Genomic DNA, 23,447 nt, shown 5'->3' with positions numbered 1-23,447 from the left:
GCTGGAGAACAGTATCAGCTGGGACTGTTGAACAGGGTGCCTAAATTTGGCTTTCTTAGATGGTGACTTGGGATTCTTAAACAAGTGTTTTAAAAAATGAGGCAGGAGTTGTATGACTTCTACTGACATAGCCTCAGAAGCTACCTAGTGTACCTTATGATATTTCTATTAGCTACATAATAGTCACTAAGGCTCCTTCAGATTTCAGGGGAAAGAAATCAGCCCCACCCCTTGATGAGGGGAACATCAAACATTTATTTTATTTTTTTAAATTTGAGTATGATTGACACATAGTGTTACATTAGTGTATAGTGTACAACACGGAGTGATTCAATGGCTCTTTATGTTGGACTTTGTTCACCACAAGTGTAGCTACCATCTGTCACCACACATTGCTATTCCAGTATCATGGACTGTATTCCCCATGCTGTGCCTCTGATTATAGTGAAGCCTGTATCTCCCACTCCCTTTACCCATTTTTCCCTCCTCTAGTCCTTTTCCCATTGGCAACTGTCTGCTTGTTCTCCATATTTATAAGTCTGATTTTGCTTTTTGTTTTATTCTGTTTTTTTAGATTCCCTCTATGAGTGACATTATATGGTCTTTGTCTTTCTCAGTCTTAGTTATTTCACTTAGCATAATACCCTCTAGGTACATCCATGTTGTCACAGATGGCAAGATCTCATCTTTTTAATGGCTATATAATATTCCTGTGTGATGGTGTATGTGTGTGTGTGTGTGTGTGTGTGTGTGTCCCCCCACTACATCTTCCTTATCTATTCATCCATCAATGGATGCTTGGTGGGTCAAAGATTTGTGTCTTTTTTAAACCATGATGCATAGCTATGTCCAAACTTAAGTTGCAGAAAACTATACTTTTCCTCTGGTAAGAGTAATTGTATAATCATGTGGTATAAACCAAGAACACAGGGAGGTGAGAAGAACCAGGGCTAATAGGTGGAATAGGATAGCTAATAATTAGCTAATAGGCTAATAGGAATAGGTGGATACTGATCGACGGAGATGGGATGGTATCCAGTTTTTCACATAGAGTGGGAATGAAAAAGAAAATATGGTCCTCAAGGAAAGGGATACTTCAAGGTCAGTTTATGGTTTTAAGATTAAAGCAATAAAAACTGGTATCCCAGGGGCTCCTGGGTGGCTCAGTGGGTTAAAGCCTCTGCCTTCGGCTCAGGTCATGATCCCGGGGTCCTGGGATCAAGCCCCGCATCGGGCTCTCTGCTCAGTAGGGAGCCTGCTTCCCTTCCTCTCTCTCTTTGCCTGCCTCTCTGCCTACTTGTATTCTGTCTGTCAAATAAATAAAATGTAAAAAAAAAAACAAACTGGTATCCCAGTTCATGCAAGTGTAGTGCTAGAGAGAACACCTGAGAAGGAAGAAGTCTACTTGTGAGGATTAAGCTCAGATGGTATAACTGGTGCCATCAAGTACCAAATCCAAAAGAGTGAGATTGAAACAAGGTCCAATTTCACCAATAGAGTGAAATTTACACTTTCTCTCTGACCTACTATAGCTGAACTCAGGAGCTGGAGTTTCTAGATCAATCCATGGAAGTTGTTAATGCTAACAAGGAAGATATGGAAGAACAGAAGCCAGTACTCTAATAAATAAACATGTCCAGAAATATTTGAATAGTTGAGATAACAAAAGGAGATTTCTTCATTGAATTTCAGTATTAGTCATTAGAATACCTGGCACTAGAATAGTTTACCAGATATTTTTCCACAGTATTTCAGATACTGGAGTCTGCTAGGACCTGTTTTATTGTCAAAAGTTATTTAGAACCAAGATGCCCTTCAACGCACGAATGGATAAGGAAGATGTGGTCCATATACACTATGGAGTATTATGCCTCCATCAGAAAGGATGAGTACCCAACTTTTGTAGCAACATGGACGGGACTGGAAGAGATTATGCTGAGTGAAATAAGTCAAGCAGAGAGAGTCAATTATCATATGGTTTCACTTATTTGTGGAGCATAACAAATAGCATGGAGGACATGGGGAGTTAGGAGAAGGCATTTGGGGGAAATTGGAAGGGGAGGTGAACAATGAGAGACTATGGACTCTAAAAAACAATCTGAAGGGTTTGAAGAGGTGGGGGGGGTGGGAGGTTGGGGGAACCAGGTGGTGGATATTAGAGAGGGCACGGACTGCATGGAGCACTGGGTGTGGTACAAAAACAATGAATACTGTTATGCTGAAAATAAATTTAAAAAAATGATTTAAAAAAAAAAGTAACCACGTAACTTGCTGAATATATTAAAAAAAAGTTATGTACTCCATAAAAAGTAAAAGGTGAAAATATTCAATGATATTTTTATCACTTTTGAAAAAGTATCAATTATTGACTCAAATATGTGTGTGTATTTTCCCCTCAAATTAATAAATTTTCTTGGCAAATGGAGTACTCCAAATCATATTTAGTAGTCATAATAAGAAAATTGGACTATCGAGGGAGGGTAAGGGACTCTAAACCTACAGAAATAGAAGCCAAAAATGCCAAGATTTTATGAATACACACTAAAGTAAGAGTTTTTTTTTAAGGCTCCCTTGCCAAAACTCAAGGATATAAAAGTGGGTTATAACTATTTCACTCAGGAGTCTTCTTTTATTTCCTGACACAGGTAGGTCAGACATTGACAGAGATTAGCTGTGCAATCAATGTTTTTGGTTGGAATTTCCAAAACAAACAGAATGAATAGTTAATGCGTATAAAGGTACATCTGTTTAATAATAATAACCTTTGTTCTAAATTAATTATTTAAATATCTTGGGTATCCTTGAAGGTTTTTGGAGATATATGTGTATATCCATAAGTATATCTGCATTTTTTGGTAAGATGATCGGGAGGGTTCCTCCTATCTGTTAGGAGTCTTAAATTGATCACCAGGGTCCTTGAGGAAGAATTTGCCCTAATGCCAATGTCTTGGTTCTCTGAAGCATAGAGAACTGAAACAGATCATTGTTTTTTTTTTCCTCCCTGGGATTTTAATTTTTCCCTGGTATTCTGTTGATTTAAATGCTGCTAAATACTGAAGGTGCAATTCAAATACCCATTGCTCCTAGAAGTGATTTTTGATCTCCAAAGATGGAAATGATGTAGTGCCTTTATTTTGAACAACTACAGAATTTTCATTATGCTTGTTCATGACCCTTGGCACTTTTCAGCTTCAACTGAGTTTATTCACCAGCTTTCCCTATGACATATGATTAAACTTTCTGTTTCCCATAGAACTCATTCCATGAGCTTTTACATGGGAAGTGATAAATTAATTATTGAAAAATAATTTTAATTAATTCATATACCCATCACATCTTCTGATGAACAAACCATAATATGCATTCACCTGCTGGTATCTTCAATTCATACATATGAATATAAATATACACTTAAGATCTGAACAATTAATATATGTGAAGTAGTCTCAATTAAAGTAAATAAATAGTAAGTAAGATATTAAGCCAGGGTCTGTCTCTTAATGACATATTGCCATAGTATTTTAAAATTTCCTTGGAGACCCATGAGTCTGATGCCCTCATTCTGTGCTGTTTCTTGATACACAAAAAAAATGTGACCGAGGAGAACAGACATAACATACAGCAATAACTTGCTATCTTAGAGCTGCCATATTTGGTTCCTCAATATCAATTGTGTAATTGGTAGATTTTTTTCTTATCTTTCAAGGAGATCTTTCCAAAATAAAAGCATCATCAAATTACCATCTCCTCATGCCATTCAGTGTAACATTTGTGTTCCTTAGTATGACAGATAGGACCGCCAAGCCTTCAGTCGCAATTTCTGCTCAGGTTGCCCCATATTCTTCCACACTTCCCTTTTCTGATTTTATGCTTTACTCTCCTCACCTTTTACAACTCAGATCTAGTAACATCTTTTTTGAAGGCTTCTATGGACACTTCTACACCCTAGTCTTTTACAAAGGCCTTCAATCTCAAGGATCCCAGAGTACCAATGACATCGTAGTGTTACAGAAAGTGTTAAAGTAATAGTTTTATCAATATAGCATTGATATCTGATAGATACAAAATATTGATAACTATTTCTTTTTAATCATTACCAAGTACATACTCTGTTACTAACTTACGAAAGTATCTTTGGGGCGCCTGGGTGGCTCATTTGATTAAGCATCTGCCTTTGGCTCAGCTTATGATCTCAGGGTCCTGGAGTCGAGCCCCAAATCAGGCTGTCTGCTCGGCAAGGAGTCTGCTTCGCTCTCTCTCTTTAAAATAAATAAATACAATCTTTTAAACAAGAATCCTCTAATTGTTCACCTATTACCACTGTAGACCTTAATTTTTATCAAAGATAAAGCTGTCTTTAGCAAGTTTGCAAAATATGAGTAAAAGTGATGATTAGTCACAAGGTAATACTTACAATGTTGTTTTATTTGTTTTGAAAATTCTCATATGTTTTGGGATGAGATTTTATATTTGAAGAAGCTTCTATACACAAACTGTATCTTGGTTCAGGTATAACACTTTGTATAATTTAAGGAACTTCTGATTATAAATCTTTTACCTTGATAAATAATGTACATTGGTTACAATTGCAGGCATAGTCTTTTCTCTGGGGACAGCAACAACTAATTTATTTAAGACAAAATATAAGTAGAAGGATATTGTTATTGCTTCTAGCATCCTTTTAAGAATTTTTTTTTTCAATATGGTAAATGCTTCTTACATTTCTGAACCAGGTGTTGAGAATTTTATTCCCGTGGAATCTGGGAGTCTGTTTATAGTATATGTACATCAGTGTTCAAAATACTGCAATTCAGTTGCTTTGGAGAGGATGGAGCATGGTGATTAAGGATAAGGGCCTGGAGTAAGACAGCCTGGCTTTTAATCACAGCTCTCTGCTCAATGTTTGACCTTGGTGTGAGGTTACTTAATTTATGCTACAGTATGCCTGTGTATAAAATAATAATAATGCTAGTATCTGTCTTATAGCATCTTTATGGGTATTGAAGAAGCTTTTGTGGCTCTATACCACACACCACAGTGCTTCTCACACAGTAGGCACTCAGTAGGCCGTGATCATTATTTTTATTATATAATGATAATAATGGACTCCCTGTCATGCTTCTGAGACAGAGCCATATATCATCTAATCATTAGGAACCTGATAACTCCCAGACCACTGCCCCTTTCTATTTGACCCTTTTTAAAATTTCTTCTACCCCATTCCATTTACTTGGAATCCTTGCTTCTCTGAAGCCAGTGACATATGGGGCTATTTAAAATTTACAAGTATCTAGGGGTACCTGGGTAGCTCAGTTGGTTAAACTTTCAACTCTTGAACTCAGCTCACGTCTTGAATCTCAGGGTCATGAGTTCAAGCCCCATACTGGGCTTCACATAGGGCTTGGAGCCTACTTAAAAAATACACACACGTACGTGTGCGTATCTAAAAAGAGTTTGGACTTCATGTTCTTTTCAGGTCCCTTTATCCCTGAGATTTTATAATGGAGAACAGGGAATGTAGATGCTCATAAACAAAGGCAAGATTTTTGTGTTTTTTTTAAATTGTATTTTCTTATTTATAGCAGGAAAGACTTCCATGTAGAGACATTGAGACTTAAATAGTTATAAGCATGTGCATACAATTTTAGAAGAAGCCCAGATTTCTTCATGCATTTGCCTACAATCTGTATGTTTTCTTCTCTCTCTTCCAGCTGGAAGTCACTCATCATCCCTTTCATAAGGAATTGTCAGCACAAACAATGCAGATTACAAAATAAGAAAATCCAAAACAAGAGCACGTGCACAAACCTCCCAGGTAAAATGTTTCAAAACTAAATCTTGTCCTTTGTAGCTTTCTGTACCCAGAGAGTGATTTTTACCTGTGGTTCTGAAGCATTCTGAATCTATGTCATGTGAACCACCATTTGTGGCAGAGCAGAACTCACTGGCATCATTTCTGGTCCCTCGAGACTGCCTCATGTATTTATCATTCAAAGCATTCACGGAGGGGAATATTATACCTGAACTAAGTTCCTTGACCACTAGAGCATATGAGCTGACATACAAAATGAGGAAATACAAAAACAAAAATGAAAGACTGAGTGAAAGAGTCTGTCATAAAGTCTTAAGTTTTTGGAGGATGCATGGAGCTCTAAAAATAAGATCATGGCTCTCGTCTCAAGAAGACTGTGCTAAATATGAGAATGAAACCAAGCAACAAGAATACCCAGAGAGGTATTGGATGAGGCTAGCTAGGCCTATAGGATGCACAGTAAAAGCTAATGTGATCCAGCTAGTATGCTAAAATCCAGTCAGTGATGACAGCTGATATGTATAGAACAGTTAGTGTGTGCCAGGAGCCTTTTCATTTTATCCCAATAACACCCCAACAAGGAAGTTACAACTTGTATCTCTTCCTTGTAGATAGGGAAACTCATGCCCAACTCATGCTTAAGTAAGTGCCCAAGTTCACACAAATTCTACAGAATGGAGCCAAGCCATCTGTCCAGCTGTGTTGTCTGTAGAAGCTGCACTGTTAATGGCTATACATTCTTTTTCACTGGGAGGAAGAAGAGAAAGTGGAGAGGAGAAGAGTGAGCCTGAGTTTATGTTCTCCATTTATCTAGCAGTTACATGTGAGGAGATATATATATCTCAAAAAGTATTATATATATATATACACACACACACACACACACACACACACACACACACATATATATATATGTATATATATATATATATATATATATATATATCACAAAAAGCAACATAACTCTCACCAACCAAATAGAGAAATTAAATTATGGAATAAAATTTTGTCAACACGTAATTATATAAAAGCTGAGAATAGTTACAGAAGCATGAGAAGAAGCAGGGCCACTGTCATGCTGAGCAGTAGGCCATGGAAGGATGGTGCAAAAGGGGTAACCTATTCTTTGCTTCTCACTTTTCTGGACCAGGTATTGGGAAAGAGGCCTTCAAAATTATGATCAGTATATATGACCAAGTGTATATTTCTCACTTTAAGAACAACTGTTTCTTCAGACAGAATTCCATAGCTAGGGCAATTTCCCATACCATGTACATTCATTCATAGCATCTTTACTCATTTCACTTACTGTAGGTATCATTCCTTTGTGTAACTCTCTCATTAATTGCCTCCCAGATTAGACTTCTATTCTGTAAGGGTGGGGACTACTTCAGTTGCTTTTAGCTCAACATTAAGTCTCCTGTGTATTGATGCATAGTAACTGTGCAGTAAGTATCCCTTCCATAGGTTAAAAGGACACGTTTGATTTTCTGATTTCCAAGTGAAGAGCTTATTACAAAGAATACTAGTACACTGTGTCTTATTTTCAATCATGAGGGAAGATGGCTGATGGGAAGGAGAAAGACAGGCAAACCAGAAGAAAACTGACAGAAGAATGAAGAAAACAAAAAACAGAAACCCAACAGGAATGTTGGACTGAAGCCTTGAGCTGTTGACTTAAAGGAATGAACGGCATTGTGTGATTCAGTCTTCCCTTTTATCAATTTCACATCTACCTGCTTGTCTCTCACAAATAGTGGTAAGACTGATGTCTAGTCCTGCTATTTTGACAGTGATAACAGCTATTCAGCACATTGTCCATAAAATGTTTAAATTTGACTGTTAATTGATACTTACCTGGGTATATGTAAGCTTACAGATACTATATATAGACTATCATACATATGAATGATTCTGAAACATAGCTCTTAGGAACTAGAGTTCTTATAACCCCAGTTCCATGGTGTGAAGACAGTGTAGTCCTTGTGCCCATGTCTTCTGGGCCTCTGTCAAGTGGGGATAACAAGTTAGTAGGGTAGAGGTGAGAATCTAATTATCTTGTGTGTCTGTAGCACTAAAAATGAGCATGTGATGAGAGCTCAGTAAGTGGTATAAGCTTCTCAAGTTACAGTGCTGATTGCTCTTCTGCTTTAAGATTGTTTTTGATATTATCGCTTTGGTTGTTAGTGTTTAGTAGACCCACAACATCAGCTTTGAAATCAAGAAAATCAAAATTTAAATCTTTTAATCTCTTTCTGAGCTTGAATCTTAACATCTGTGAAATAAGAATGTTGACCTTACAAGATCATTGTGAGAAATAAATGAGCTTTTGTATACGAACTAATTAGCCTGGTGCCTGTCACAATGGAAGCACACACACATTTTGATGTTTATATTTGTTTTCATATTCATAAAAATATTTCATTAATGACAGTATATAGGTAGTATGTAAAATGAAGTATATTATTTTAAATAATATATTTTTGCTAGATTCTTGGGCTTTTCTTTCCTCTGCAGTATTTTGGTTGTTCATTCTGCTTGTTTCCACGGATGCCTAATGGGCATAATAACTATACAGGAAAACAAACAGACCTCAGAAACTACCCTTGATGTATATTTTATATTTGAGAATAGACATAAAAAAGAAAACTATTGTATTGTCTTCTGTCTGTCTGCTTCTCTCTCTATAGAGTCAAATACTGTTCTTTTACAAAACAAATCATTGAATGATTGTCCAAAACAAATGGCTTTTCTTGAACATTAATTGGGAACATTGCTGGCAAGAAAATTCCAACATCAAAATGGCCTACAGTCAGAGACATTTCTTTATTTGTTCCCCTGTTCAGCTGTTCAAAATATGGCCTGTCTGATGCATTTGTATGGAGTTTGTTATGAAAAATTTTTTTACAATGAGCTACTGGCTCTTTAGGCAGAGGGATGTGGCCAATAAACAATATTCTATTGGCAGAGTATAAGTCTGTTCATATGACATGAACACCTACTATGAATTAAGCACAAGGTTAACCCTTTAAACACCAAGTTTATGTGATTTGTGCATATAAGGGATTTTTAATACAGTGGAAGGGACTGGTACGGATAGAGACAATAAAGGCAGGGAGCTCAAGAATAAATAAATTGGTATTATACAATAAAAAACCACAATATTTCTTGGGGATAGGCAGTCTATTTCCAGAGAAGTTGACTTCTCAGCTGTACTTTGAATATATCGTTACTGTGTTTTAGGTGTACAAAGTGGAAGAAGGACATTGAATGGATGAGACATATGTACAAAAATTCAAGACCTAGGGGCGCCTGGGTGGCTCAGTGGGTTAAGCCTCTGCCTTCGGCTCAGGTCATGATCCCAGGGTCCTGGGATCAAGCCCCACATCGGGCTCTCTGCTCGGCGGCGAGCCTGCTTCCCCCTCTCTCTCTGCCTGCTGCTCTGCCTACTTGTGATCTCTGTCTATCAAATAAATGAATAAAATCTTTAAAAAAAAAATTCAAGACCTACAAGAAATGACATGCTAGATTTAAACAACTATAAATATTATCAGCTGCTCAATTTAGAGTGTTAGGGTAAGAAGAGAAATAGAAGGAATTAAGACTAAGATAAAAATTAGAAACTTGAAACATCTTTGTTTAAGATATGGTGACTTCAAGTCAAGGATAATATTTAAGCAAGAAAAACCCAACATTTGCATATGGATTTATTGTAGTTGTTGTTTCTTACAAAAGTTATATATGTGTTTTTTAAAAACAGTTTTATTGAGTTTTCACATAAATAGAAAAAGCAACCCGAAAATTCATTTGGAGACCCAAAGGAATCTTGATAGCCAAAGCAACCTTAATCAAGAAGAGCAAAGGTAGATACACCACACTTTCTGACGTGAGATTATATTATAAAGCTACAGTAATCAAAACATCATGGTACTGGCATAAAAACAGATAAAAAGACCCAATGGAACAGAATACAAAATCTAGAATAAACCTATGCATTTATAGTCAACTGATCCTCAACAAGTAAAACACACAATGCAGAATGGATAGTCTTTTCAACAAATGGTGTTAGGAAGACTAGACATCTATATGCAAAAAAATGAGATTGGACCTGTCTCAACATCACATACTACTTAAAGTGGATTAAAGGATTAAGCATAAGACCTGAAACTCTAAAACTCCTAAGTGGGGAGAGGTGGGAAACACAGGGAGAATCTTAACATTGGTTTTGGCAATAGTTTCTTGGATATGACATTGAAAGCACAGCACCAAAAGCAAAAAGAGACAAGTACAATTACAGTAATGTAAAAAGCTACTGCAGAGAAAGAAAAGAACACGAAGAAAAGACAGCCTATGGAATGGGAACAAATATTTGTAAACCACATATCCAATAAGGAGTTAATATCCAAATAATATAAGGAATTCATCCAACTCAATACCAAAAATACAAATAATCTGACTAAAAATGGGCAAAGTACTTAAACAGACACTTTCAAAACAAGAAAAGAAGTTCAAAAATGGCTAGTGGTACAGGAAAAAGTGCTGAATATTTCTAATCATCAGGGAAATGAAAATAAAAACCACAGTGAGATAGCACTTCACATCTGTTCGGGTGACTATTATCAAAAAGACAAAACGTATTAGTGGTGGGGAGGATGTAGAGAAGAGGATCTCTTGTACACTGCTCATGGGAATGTAGATGAGTAGAGCCACTAAAGAAAACCATATGGAGATCCCTCAAAAAATGAAAAATAGAACTACATAGTATATGATCGAGTAATCACACTTCTCAGTGCATATCCAAATGGAACTGAAATCAAGATGTAAAGAGGTGTTTGTACTCCCACATTCATCGAAACATTCTTCATAACAGCCAAGATGTGGAAATAACCTAAATGTCCTTTACCAGATGAGGGATAAAGAAAATGTGGTATTCTATATACAATGGAATGTTACTCAGTCTTAAAAAGGAGGGCAGTACTTTATTTGTGATAACATGGATGGAGCTAGAGGGCATTAAGATGAAGTGAAATAAGTCAGAGAAAGACAAATATTGTATGATTCCTCTCGTATGTAGAATGTTTTAAGAAAAACAAGCTCATAGAAACAGAGAACAGATTGATGTTGCCTAGGGCTTGGGAGAGGGGAGATGGGGTAGTGTCGGCCCAAGGGTACAATCTTTTATTTGGGCAAGATTAAGTTCTAGAGATCTCATGTACAGCATATACAGCATGTAACAACAGTTAAGAATACTGTGTTGAAATCTGCCAAGAGGATAGATCTTAAATATCACACACATACCCACACACAATCACCCAAACACAGAAAACTATGGATATGTTAATTGATTTGATTATAGAGTTCCTTACATAATTGATACGTAAGTCATGCAGTTTTATTGGTGTTCAGATTTTTAGTTTTTGTTTTGTTCTTTTGCTTGTTTTCATTGAGCTGGGAATTAAAACTGCAGTTTTTTGACAGATTTCTTCCTGGTTTCATGCATAGCTCTTTATCAAAAAAACCATCCTTAGTTTCTTTCTAAACTTTGTCTAATAGGGAAAATACAGATCTCCCAAGTAAAAGCAGATACATAGCACTGGTTAAAAACAAAGGCTTTGGAGTTGGGCTAATGTGGATTTTGTCACACACAGGTTAATTCACCTACTCAACCTTCTAAAAGGGGAAGGGGTGTCTTAGTCCATTCAAGCTGCTAAGGAAAACTACCATAGACTGAATGTTATGAACAACAGACCTTTTTTTTTTTTGTTTTTCCCCCACAGTTCTGAAAGTTGGGAAATCCAAGATTAAGGCCTCTGGTGAGAGCCTCCTTCCTGGTTTGGAGAAGGCCATCTTTTCACTGTGCTCCTTCTGCATGGTGGAACAAGTAAGGTAGCTCTCTGAGGTATCTTTTGCACGAGCACTTGTCCCATTTTTGAGTGCTCTGACCTCTTGACTTAATAACTTCCCAAAACCCCCACCTCTAAACTACATCATTTGGGGGTTAGGTTTCAAAATCTGAATTTGAGGGGAGGGAACACAAGCGTTCAGTCTATTATAATGATAATAATTATATCCTCCTTCTCCATGTCTAGATCTTTCTCATCACTCAGGTCTTATCTTCTCAGAGAAAACTACCTAACCTCCGTACATAATTACTCTCTGCCTCTCACCCTGAGTGGGCTTCATGGGCACGAGACCAGACCTCACATTTAGAAGGGTTCAGTGTTCTGTACTTGGGATTCAGTGTTCTGCATTTGCCAACTTGAAATTCCTATAAATGAAACCCAGTGGGACAACAGAGCATATAACCCGGCTCAGAACTTCAGCTCACGTATAGTATTGCCTCACAGCAATGCTCTGGGATGAGTTCCTGGCTGCCTGCCTCCCTGCCATGTGTTCCCTGGGCCCACCCAACCTCCTCTTCTCTCCTACCCATGATTGCGTTCATTCTTTGCTCTGGCTAGGACGTGGGCATGGACATAGCATGTCAGGGTTGGGCACGCTACCCTATGACTTCTTGGGTTAGGACGTGATAGTAACCATTCTCACTCTAGGCTCCAGCACAAGGGTATGTCTGGCAGGTGGTTGACCAAAAACTGCATCTCATCAGGGAGACATGTTTTTCCTGTCCCCAGTCCAGTTACCACATGTGTCTTGGCATGGAGGTTTCAAGATCTATAATGGGTAGTCATCTGTTTTTGGTTGCAGTGGAAGAAGCCTGCAGGAAAGGGATAAACCAGACCCCACTTCTCAGTATCCTGTACCTGGCCAGGGCACAGTATGTCAGTTCACTAGCTGGTGGATGGACACTCAGGCATCTGTGGCAGTCCTTCATTTGGCAGGGCCCATCAGTACCTCTAAGAGTCTGCCCTCTCCCTCAAGTAGCCCTGTGTCCAGGAGCACTCTCTGAGCTCTTTCTATTCCTGCATGATTCTGTCTTCCTCCTTCCCATTTTCCTGAATCTGATGTGTGTTTGTCCTCTCTGGTGAGTTTGAGATGCCCTCCAGAAATGAGCCATGAGATAAGAATTGAGTAATTTTCGCACATGGAGTCAAATGAAGTATAAAAAAATAGCAAGTAACAGGTATCAATCCAATATTACAAATTATGGTTCCATTGAAGAAGACTCTACATCTGCTTTGTCAAATACCTTATATTGCTTAACCCATCAGAATGGTGGGTACAGATTAGGCATTTAAGAAATATGTATTGAATGGAAGAATGAATGAATGAATGACCAAACAAATGAACATAGGTTTGTGTCAGGATTAAATGACAAAATGTATGTTAAAAAATTAGCATAGTGCCTGGCACGTGGGGCTCAAACTGGTGGGTGTGGACATAATAGTGATGATGGTAATGAAAGTGATGATGATGATGGTACTCCTCCACCTGATAACAGCCTCTTTTCTATAAAATTGCTTCTCTTTTTGAAAGTACAAATTAATCATTAAAGTATGACTTATTCTTTCCTTCTCTCATGCTCTGTGGCTTTTCCCCTGTATTCTTCTACTGATGGAAATGATATTCATCATTCCCTCTCATCCTATAACTTATTCTTAACATTTGTTTCCTCAACTTATAGTTCAAAAATTAGCTAAAATATTACATACTTTAGGAGATCTGTCTGGACATTTCTGACTACGTCACACCCACCTGTCTATTCCTTATCCTATACCACTCCTTAGTACATATCAGTGTTGTGATTTATGTCTTTGTGATTTTTGTGTAGTTCTAATTATCTCTCACATTCGCTGTATGTTCTGCATGGATAGGACGTACTTTTTTTTTTTTTTTAAACAATAAGCATTAATTTCTCATAGCTCTGGAGACTGGGAAGTCCAAGACCAAGGTACAGGCAGATTTGAGGTCTGATGTGGACCAGCTTCCTTGTTCAGAGATGGCTGTTTGGAGTCTCTTTTATAAGGGGACTAACCTCTTCATCAGGGCTTCTCCTTCATGATGTGATCAAAAAGGTGCCCTCCCCTAATACCATCACTGGGGGTGAGGATTTCAATTTCTGAATTTTGGGATATAGGGCCTACATTTTTCTTAATGTGAATCCCAACACAGTTCAGATCCTGGCACGTAGTTGCCACTAACACACATTTATTACCTGAATTTTTTACTGAAGATGTTAATAAAAATAAAATGGTTGCAGCAAATGAAGATGGTGGGAGAGTAATGGAAAGCAGCATTATTGCAAGTAGTAGAAACATTTCTTGTCTCTTCATTCCCAATAGATTCTCTTCATTGCTTCTTATTCAACCCCTTTTTGAATTCTTGTTATGCCTATTCAAGTCTGTGTGTGTATTTACTTGTTTGTTCTTCATGTAGTTCCTTTCTCCCAAAGAGCCCCCCTGGTAGCTCTGACAAATCAAGAGAGGATATTTATTCTTTGAGCTTGCAGAGCTCTGCAATATAGCCTCAGGTAAAGTAGTTCAAAGAGCCCAGAAGGAAAGTAAAAAGAGCCAACCAAACACCTAACATGATGCCATCTTTCCCCTTTGTGTTTCCCTTTTTTGCTTTTCTGGTTCCTGCTAAGTTGCCTGAGTGAGAATTCACCCTCAAAAACTTGAAAAGACTTAGCCAAATTTCTATATATTTGGATGATATTCTAGAATAGGTGCCTTCAGGTTTATAGGTCTTAAAGTTTTTACAGTATGAATGGAGCCTTCTTAAAGATAAAAAATGCAAAATCATGATTTCACATGTCTACGAAATACAGTATTTATTTAGAATGAGTAAAGAAATCACATCAGACTATAACCAAGAAGGATTACAAATATAACACAATGCAAAAGAATAGCTAGCATATTTTAAAAATTAATTCCTCGAAACACTTCCATAATACTTTTGTTTCCTAAATTATTTGGTAGCATAATCTTATGAAAGTTTTTGATTATTTTCTCTTATAGAGTAAATAGAAAGTTAATTTCAATCGTCCTTAAAGGAAGTTTGATGGATTTTTATTTTTCTTGCATTGCCAAATACATTCTTGATGGAATAAAAAGTGTAGTGTGATTAGGCTACAAGGAGAAAAAAATATTTTTTTTTTAAGTTACATGTGTGGGTTAGAAAAATGTTCTGTTGACAAGCTTTAAATTTCAGATATTTTATTTCTCTCTTGTATCACATAGTTCTGGTGCTGGGGACCAAAGCACATATTTCTATCATGATACCACACTCATCAGTGCAGTGCTGTGGTCAGTGGGAGGGTAGGTAAACCTTTGGAAGTCCCTCCATTGAGACAACTAGCAAGAGCTATCATACACAAAGCAACTGAACCACATAAATATATTTTGTTAAATCCACATAGTACCTACCAGCAGAGTCTACAGGTATCTGGTTCCCAAAAATGTCCACAGGGTACCTCAATTCTAACCCAGGGGAGAAGTGAGACAAAGGATGCTTTGAGGAGGAAAGAAATGATGGTCTTGACTTAAAATGTCTTACTTCGCAAACTTTGTAAAAACATGACCATGAGACTACAGTGCTGTGCTCACTATAGAGAATGGGCACCTGCAGATGAGAAGCTCTGAAATCGATCTTCATTCCCTTTTTGGTAAACGTATCTCTGCTTCCTACACAGACTTTTCTTGGCAAACATCATTTAGTTGTGCTGACCTTCTCTCCAAGGCATTGAGATAATACTTTATCAGGGACATAGGAGGGGTTCAGTATGGTTGTCATGTTGCCCTTCAAAGGAGAGTTATTGAATCAAGGTACTGACTTAGATCCTGAATGTACTAGATTCTCAACCATTCCGGGGGGAAAATACAAAGAATAACTGTTTTCATGCCACTCACTGAAAACTCTTATTGACACTATACTATGCACCAGACACCGCATCAAGTGCTTACATGCAGTACTTTACTGGCTGTTTATAATGTCCCTGTGAGGGGATCCATATGTAGTTTCACTGTATACGCAAGAATGCTGAAATAGACAAGTTAAGTAAACTGTCCCAAGGACAAGCTGGTGGAACTGGCAGTTTAACTCTGGAGATCTGATTTTAGTACTGACATTCTTAGCCATTCTATTCTACAGCTTCATGGTTTTCCACCCATTCCTCAATACATGGAAAAGGAATCTACTTATCTCCCTATGATGTAGAGAAGATAACCTAAGGTTTGGAATGAAACCAAGTCTAATTTGAGTCTCCTTAAAATAGTATTAGTTGAATGAGGCAGTTGCTTTTTTGTTGATTTTTTTTTTTTTGCTTCTCATCTGTAGAATGACTATTTTCAAATACCTACTTTATGACACTTTTTTGAAGAATGATTGGGATAGTACATGAGACAACTTTCAACTCATTGGTCAAGTTATGTGTTTGGACTTTAGATTCTTTACATGATAGCTATTTGGCCTTAAGCAACTCTATTTCTTTTACCTGCACAATGGGATTGCATCATTTATTTCCACTGGTGAGAAGATAAAATGAATAACAAGAGGTCAAAGTGATACATCAGTTCTGACTTGCATAATGCAAAATGTGTGCTACAAAGATTTTCCACTGTCTTCTGTAGAAACTGTAATTTTTTTCATATTTTCAATTGATAGCAGTTATGGCTATTAAGTTCATGAGCATAACATGTTTGAAAAATCAAATAAGATTTGAGCCTATGTCCATCTATGAGGAGGGTGAGAAATAGGAGGTTTGGGTTTGTCTAATCAATCAAAACTCAATTCCTGATGGCACAAGTTATTTTTGATTTTGACATTCTGTTCCAATAGCTGGTGACCATGGGACCTAGGTAAACAAGTAGGTCACTTCCGTTAGAGTTTTTATTTTGTCACAAAGAATCTGCCTAGAGTTCAGAAGAAAAATTTTAGAGAGTAGACAACAGAAGACATAAAGCACGGTTGTTTATGTACTAAATGTAACTGCATTTCATACATCTTCTCCAGATTATGTTTCTTTTTTATAATGAGGATGACATTTTCTTGGGTGTTCTTTAAAAATGTGGGCCGTAAACACTGAGGAAGAAGAGGCAATTCAGCAGTACACTCAAGTACATTTTATTCATCAATTTTACATGTCTTTACTGGACCTCATTCATTCAGTTCACCTGTCTTCCCTGGACCACAATTTACTAGGAAAGCAGTGTCTCTCCCTCCACTTTAATTTGGACCAAGCCCAAGTAAAACCATGAAAAAGGAAGATATAAAGAAAGGTGGACATGGTTTATTACACGGAGACTTGAAGCAAAATGACCTCTCAAATGTTTCCAGCTGAGGACATGACATTTTCAGAAGAGTCAAAAAAAATTACCAAGTCACCTTTTCCATTTTTCCACCCATTTACTGTTGGTATATTCATGAGTGGTTATAAGAAAAAGGCAGGATAAAGTCACACTAGGGAATAGTAATTCACTTTGGGTGAATTTCAGAGAGGACTAATGGGGAAGTTTCCAAAATGCCAGTGTACACAAGATATTGTTGTGGTAAGATTAATGAGCCAGGGGGAGACATACCCTTCAAGTAGCTGACAGTTGCCAAGTGCCCTGACATTTTACCATGTGGCCACAGTCTCTTAAACTCCTTCATATGCTGTACTCCACTGTAAGATCAGAAAGGCAAATGAGGACAAGAGCAGAAGTTCATTCTTCTTATGAATTCACATTTTTCCTACTCAAGCTTGTGGATTTCTAATTGCTCCTGCCAGTATCACTTGGCCTTCTTTCTGATCTGTAGTCAGCCAAGCTCCCTAGTAAAGATTTTCAGCTCTGTGAAAGTTTCCAAAACCACAGAGGCTCTGTATGTTTAATCACCTTTCTTGGGTTTAATATGGCTCCTGTCCTCAAGTGTGTAACCTGATTTAGTTTTTGTTTTTGTTTTCTGAAATTTACCTGTCTGTCCTTTGATTATTCACTCATGTATCATCTTTCCCTGCCATCCAAGCCTAGCATTAAACCACAATTCTGTCAGTTAGCTCTTCCTTCCTGTGGTCACCTAGACAGACATACACTTTAGCCTTTTTTTTTTTTTAAGACATGTGATTAATAAGGGAGAGTAGAAGGACACCCACAAAATTGTAATGTGAGGAAGTCAATACTCCAGAATGCTATGAAGTTATCACAGTCATTATCCTCAGACTAACCTCTATAATAATAAATGGAAATTTCTTTTGATTCACATTCTTATATATGTTTTTTTCCTGTGCTTTGTTCTGACCACACAGTTCTCTCACCTACTGTGGTATTCTAATAACCCTTAAAATGACTCTGTCTCCAGGAGTAAGCATGCAGCATAGCACAGGACAAGGTGCTTTCATATCCAGATGGCCAGTTTGCATGACTGTTGAACACTGCAGCCCAGGTTACAGTTCACTTAGCACTCATCCCAGCTGAGGGGCTCTCACTTCCCTCCCTTTAGATCATTTTTCCCTAGATCTTGGGTCCTAACTTTTAGGATCTTAAAGCTGGTGATTGGGTAGATCAGCAACTGCATTATTGCTATGACCTGAGGTCCATGTCCCTTTCTCCTCCAGTTCTAGTGCTAGGATCCCTGTCACTTCTCTCCCTTACTCATGCTAGTATCGCCCTCTGCTCTTACGGTCATTTCCAGCCCTCTGAGGTTTACACTCCCCAGAGCATTTCACCCATAGTATAGGAAGTTCCCTGTCATATCCCTGGAGCCATCCCTGTCTATGAAATCTCACTGCATGATTTGGTATCATGACCCCTTCCTATATGTCTCATTCCACTGCTTGTATAGTATGCGGGCTTGTCTGTAAACGTAGTTCTAGTTCAGATGTGGTCATGTTTGTCATTAGAGATAAAGTCCATTTTGATGCACATGAGCATGTCTGGAATGGGGAAGTAAATACCTCTAAGGATCAGTTCTTGGGATCCTCCAACTGTTACTTGTTGGTCCCCTGTGCCCCAGACCTTCATAGATTACCACTAAGTATGTCTTCACCTGTAGGTTCTGTTTTGCTCTATGGCTCCATGAATGCCAAGACTGGAACAAGAGTAATAATAATTGGCATTTTTTTAATATTACCCATGTCGGGCCTGATGCTAATGCTTTACAAACATTGTATCTTTTAATTCATCATAGATGAGAAAACTGAGGCTCAGAGGTTGATTTACCCAAGGTGTCAAGGTGATTAAGTGGCAGAGCCGGCTTTCAAACCAAATCTTTGTAATTCTTAAGGTTCTTGCTCTTAACCTTAATGTCAAAGCTGTATTAGAAAGGCTTGCCCTACTGCAATGAGGTCTTTAAGTAGAGACCTACTTATTTGAACCAAAGCGTAAAGGGCATTGGGGGGAAAAATCACTGTTGAATACCCATCACGTAAAGCAGTGCCAGGAACATTGCAAATGTTCCATCCATATTTATTGAAAAATGAAATCTGTGGTAGTCTATGATTAGAATAGAACTGGAATCAAATCTGGGAAACTTCAAATCTGCCAGTTTTCTTTTAATCCCTTAACAATCAAGTGTAGTCTCTGGACCAGTTGGCATGGCTTCTCTGGGGGGGGAAAAAAAAGTATGTTAAAATTGCAGACCCTTAGGCCTCTCCCCAGAGGCAGAGAACCAACATCTGTGTTTTTTAGAAGTTCCCTATAATGATTTGTAGGCAAATTAGGTTGGAACAGGACTGGCCCAATTTTAGTGTGAGTTCATTGAGGCAGAATGGCCCTGAATGTCCCCTCACTCACAGATGAGATTTCTGTTATTTTCACCCTGGTGTTGGAGCAACCTCTCTAAGATAAAGACATTGCTTTCCACGACCAGTGCCCACTTACAGTCCTTTATAAATAAAGGTGAAGTTAGAAAGGATGGAGAGTTGTCTTCCTCTGATCGAAAATTAGAGTTCTGTACTTTGTGAGGTTTAGCTTAAGAACTAACCTGCAGTCTTCTGCTCCTGGCAGTATTGGAGAGATATATCCCGATGAATGCTAAGTGTGCATCAACAGGTGATTTGGCTGTCGAAGGTGTACTCCCTCTCCTCTGCCCCACCAGTAACACAATGGCATCATCATATATAAGTGAGTGATTATGGTGTATTGGGAAAAGAATTGGTGTAAAGAAACTTAGGCAGTATTTTTTTTTTTTAATGATTTGGAAACTTATGAAATCTTTCTCTGAGGCTGAGGTTCTTAAAAAATAATCAAAAATAGAAAGCCATATAACGAATATTGTAATCTAATGTTCTTTTGTCCACACAGCCCCTTTCCTTGGAATCCTTACTTATATTACCTGAGAGTTTTAGAGAACAGTGGTAAGGATGTGCAGTTATGGAAAGGGGTAATCTTTTCATTTACTTCCTTTTTTTTTTTTAAGATTTTATTTTATTTATTTATTTATTTATTTATTTATTTGAGAGAGAAAGAGAATACAAGCAGGGGAAGCAGCAGGCAGAGGGAGAGGGAGAAGCAGACACCCCACTGAGCAAGGAGCTGGACATGGGGCTCCATCCCAGGATGGGGGCTCAGCCCCGAGACCTTGGGATCATGACCTAAGCCGAAAGCAGATGTTTTACCACCTGAGCCACCCAGGTGCCCCTCATTTACTTTCTAATTATGTAAGTCATGAGCTTACAAGAAACAATTACTTAAGTAAGCTGTGTTCTGTCTCCACACTTTTAAGAAAAAATAAGTTCATTCAGAGTCATCAGTAGAACACACAAAGCTAGACATTGTGATCATGGTCTGAAACAAAAGTAGATACATTTTCTTATTTTAGTGCTTCATTGGTCATATCTGTTTTCTGATCCTTAAAATAATATTGATAGACCTAAAATAGTATATTCAGTTCTGGTCGTGGTCCTTAAAAATATGGACAAAATTGGAATTTTTGCAGTGAATGAGAAGTCAAGATGGTGAAGGGAAAATTGGGGAATGACAGAACTCAATGTATTTCACATGGAGGAGACATTCCAAGGAGAAAATGACTGCCTGGCATAAATATGGAATGAGTGATTAGGGGTCCTGTGAATGGCTCATGAAATAGAAAGACAGTCTGTGGTCGGAAGAAATTTGTCTGTAGTGGTTAGAACTACCCATGAAAGCCTGTTGCAATAGAAAATTTCTGTGAGGGACAAAACAAATTGGGAGCAAGCCTACCGTGATGCTGTGGAAAGGGTTGGTCAGGAATTGAATCTCATTTATCTTTGCATCAGGGGTTGCTATTCACTGGATGACCAGGAATTCAAACCAGTTATTTTTTGCCTCAACTGACCCTTGTGTCTGACCCCAGTGTCAGTTCATCCCACAAATTTCAGCGATTACCAAAGAGAAGCGTATCCCTAAATTTTGCTAATGGACTCAGGTTCTTTAGTATTTCACCTTCCTTTTCTCTAGATTGCAATGTTTCCCAAGTTCCATGATTATAGTACATTATGATTTTCATCATATCTGCACAAAGTCTACTTAATTTCCTTTAAACTGACTTTTAGTGTAAATAAATGTATCTTTATAGGACACTTTACATTATTCCACAGGAGAAATTAACAAGTGTTAATAGAGTGCTAAAGGCATGTTAACATGGAACACAGACTTCTTTATTAATGTAATTAGAAGGAATGGGGAAAGAAAGAACTTTCTCAGCAATTCAATGACATTTGGTTCCAGTATCTGTCTACCATTTAAAATAATTTTGAGTATTACCGAGCCTTTCGGTGATATGGTCAATGTCTAGGGTCTTATGCTTTTGATATCCGTTGAACTGAGATCTTTGGATTTAGGATCTAGTGCAGAAAAACTTTTGCTTTGATATATATTCTGTAGTTTTTCCCTTTTATCTCAAACTTCTCTGGTATTATCCTCTACCTGTATTGGGCATCCATTTGCTTCATGCACTTTATTGCAACATAGACATACCTCAGAGATAATACAGGTTTGGTTCCCGACCTCTACAGTTAAGCAAGTATGGTGATAAAGTGAGCGAGATGAATTTTTTAGTCTCCCAGTGCATGTAAAATTTATAGTCACACTATACTGTGCAATAACATTTAAGTGTGCAATAGCATTCTGTCCAGAAAAACAATGTACATGACCTTCCTTAAAAAAATACTCCTTTCCAAAGACCTGACAAGATGGCAGAAGTAGAGCAGAAGAGCAGAAGAAGAAGCACACCTTCTGTGAGTTCACCTACCACAGTGTGGACCTTGAGCAACTGCTGGACGTGTCCTATGAGCAGTTGATGCAGCTGTTCTGTGCCCAGCAGCAGCAGAGGCTGAACCGGAGTTTGCAGAGGAAGCAGCTCTCACTGCTGGAGCACCTGGAGGAAGCCAAGAAGGAGGCTTCCCTAATGGAGAAGTCTGAGGTGTTGAAGACACGCCTGCAGGACACAGTCATCCAGCCTGGTGGATAGGGGCAGCATGGTGGGTGTCTGCAATGGCAAGACCTTCATCCAGGTGGAAATCAAGCCTGAGATGATTGGCCACTACCTGGACGAGTTCTCTATCACTTATACATCTGAGAAGCATGACAGGCCAAGCATTGGGGCCACCCACTCCTCCCACTTCATTCCTCTCAAGTAGCCTATTCAGCCAATAAAGACACAGCTTTCTCTAAAAAGAAAAATTCTTTATTGATGAAAAGTGCTAACCATCATTGGAGCTTTCAGCATCTCCTAATCTTTTTGTTGATGGAGGCTCTTGCTCCTTGTTGATGGCTGCTGTCTCATCAGGGTGGTGGTTGATGAAGTTTGGGGTGGCTGTAGCAATTTCTTTAAAAAGACAACAGTGGAATTCGTTGCACTGATCAACTCTTCCTTTCATGAGTGATTTCTCTGTAACGTGATGCTGTTTGATAGCATTTTACCCACAGAAGAACTTGTTTCAAATTCGGAGTTAGTCCTCTCAAACCCTGCCACTGCTTTATCAACTAAATTATGGAATATTCTAAAACCATTGTTGTCATTTCAACAGTCTTCACAGCATCTTCACCAGAACTGGATTCCATCTCAGAAAACAAACAAACAAACAAACAAAAAACACTATTTTGCTTATCCATGAGAAACAACCTTTTATCCTTTAAAGTTTTATCATAAGATTATAGCAATTCAGTTCCATCTTCAGGCTCCACTTCTAATTCTGGTTCTCTTACTGTTTCCACCATATCTGCAGTCAGAACACGTACAACATTTACCAATTAAATTTGCCATTTTATAATGCATAGTTTTTGGTGCCTCCAGATAATTATAATAGTAACATCGTAGATCAGTGGCCACAGATTACCATAACAAATAATTAATAATGAATAAGTTTGAAATACTCTGAGAATTACCAAAATGTGACACAAAGTGAGTAAATGCTATTTTAAAAATGATGCTGTTATACTTGCTCAGTGTAGGGTTGCCACAAACCTTTAATTTGTAAAAAATGCAGTATCTGTGAAACACAGTGAAGCAAAATGCAATGAAAGGAGGTATGCTTATATATGACCTGAAAGAGGACTCTTTTTTTCCCTTGAGTATTTCTATTATGAAATCCTCTGACCTCTTAGTTTATTTGTGTAACAACTTTTATTTCCCAGAGTCCCCAGCATTTCATTGCTCATGAGCCGTAATGTTGATGATGAATCCTAAGATTCTACTTTTAAAACATACTTGCTCTCTCTAGATAAACTCTGACTAGTTACCAGTATTAAAAAGGTTTGGTAAGAATGGTATTAAAGGTGAA

The 23,447-nt window shown here is 37.9% G+C and overlaps 1 pseudogene; it reads left to right on the top strand.

The window, feature by feature from the left end:
- Positions 1-6,139: 6,139 nt before the first annotated feature.
- Positions 6,140-22,366, top strand: LOC116865502 (annotated as a pseudogene).
- The last annotated feature ends 1,081 nt before the right edge of the window (positions 22,367-23,447 follow it).

This window comes from Lontra canadensis, unplaced genomic scaffold (assembly GCF_010015895.1).
Source record: "Lontra canadensis isolate GAN:19392208 unplaced genomic scaffold, GSC_riverotter_1.0 scaffold8, whole genome shotgun sequence".
NCBI lineage: Eukaryota > Metazoa > Chordata > Mammalia > Carnivora > Mustelidae > Lontra > Lontra canadensis.
The sequence above is the reverse complement of the archived record's forward strand: the minus strand, read 5'-3'. Positions and strand labels throughout refer to the sequence as shown.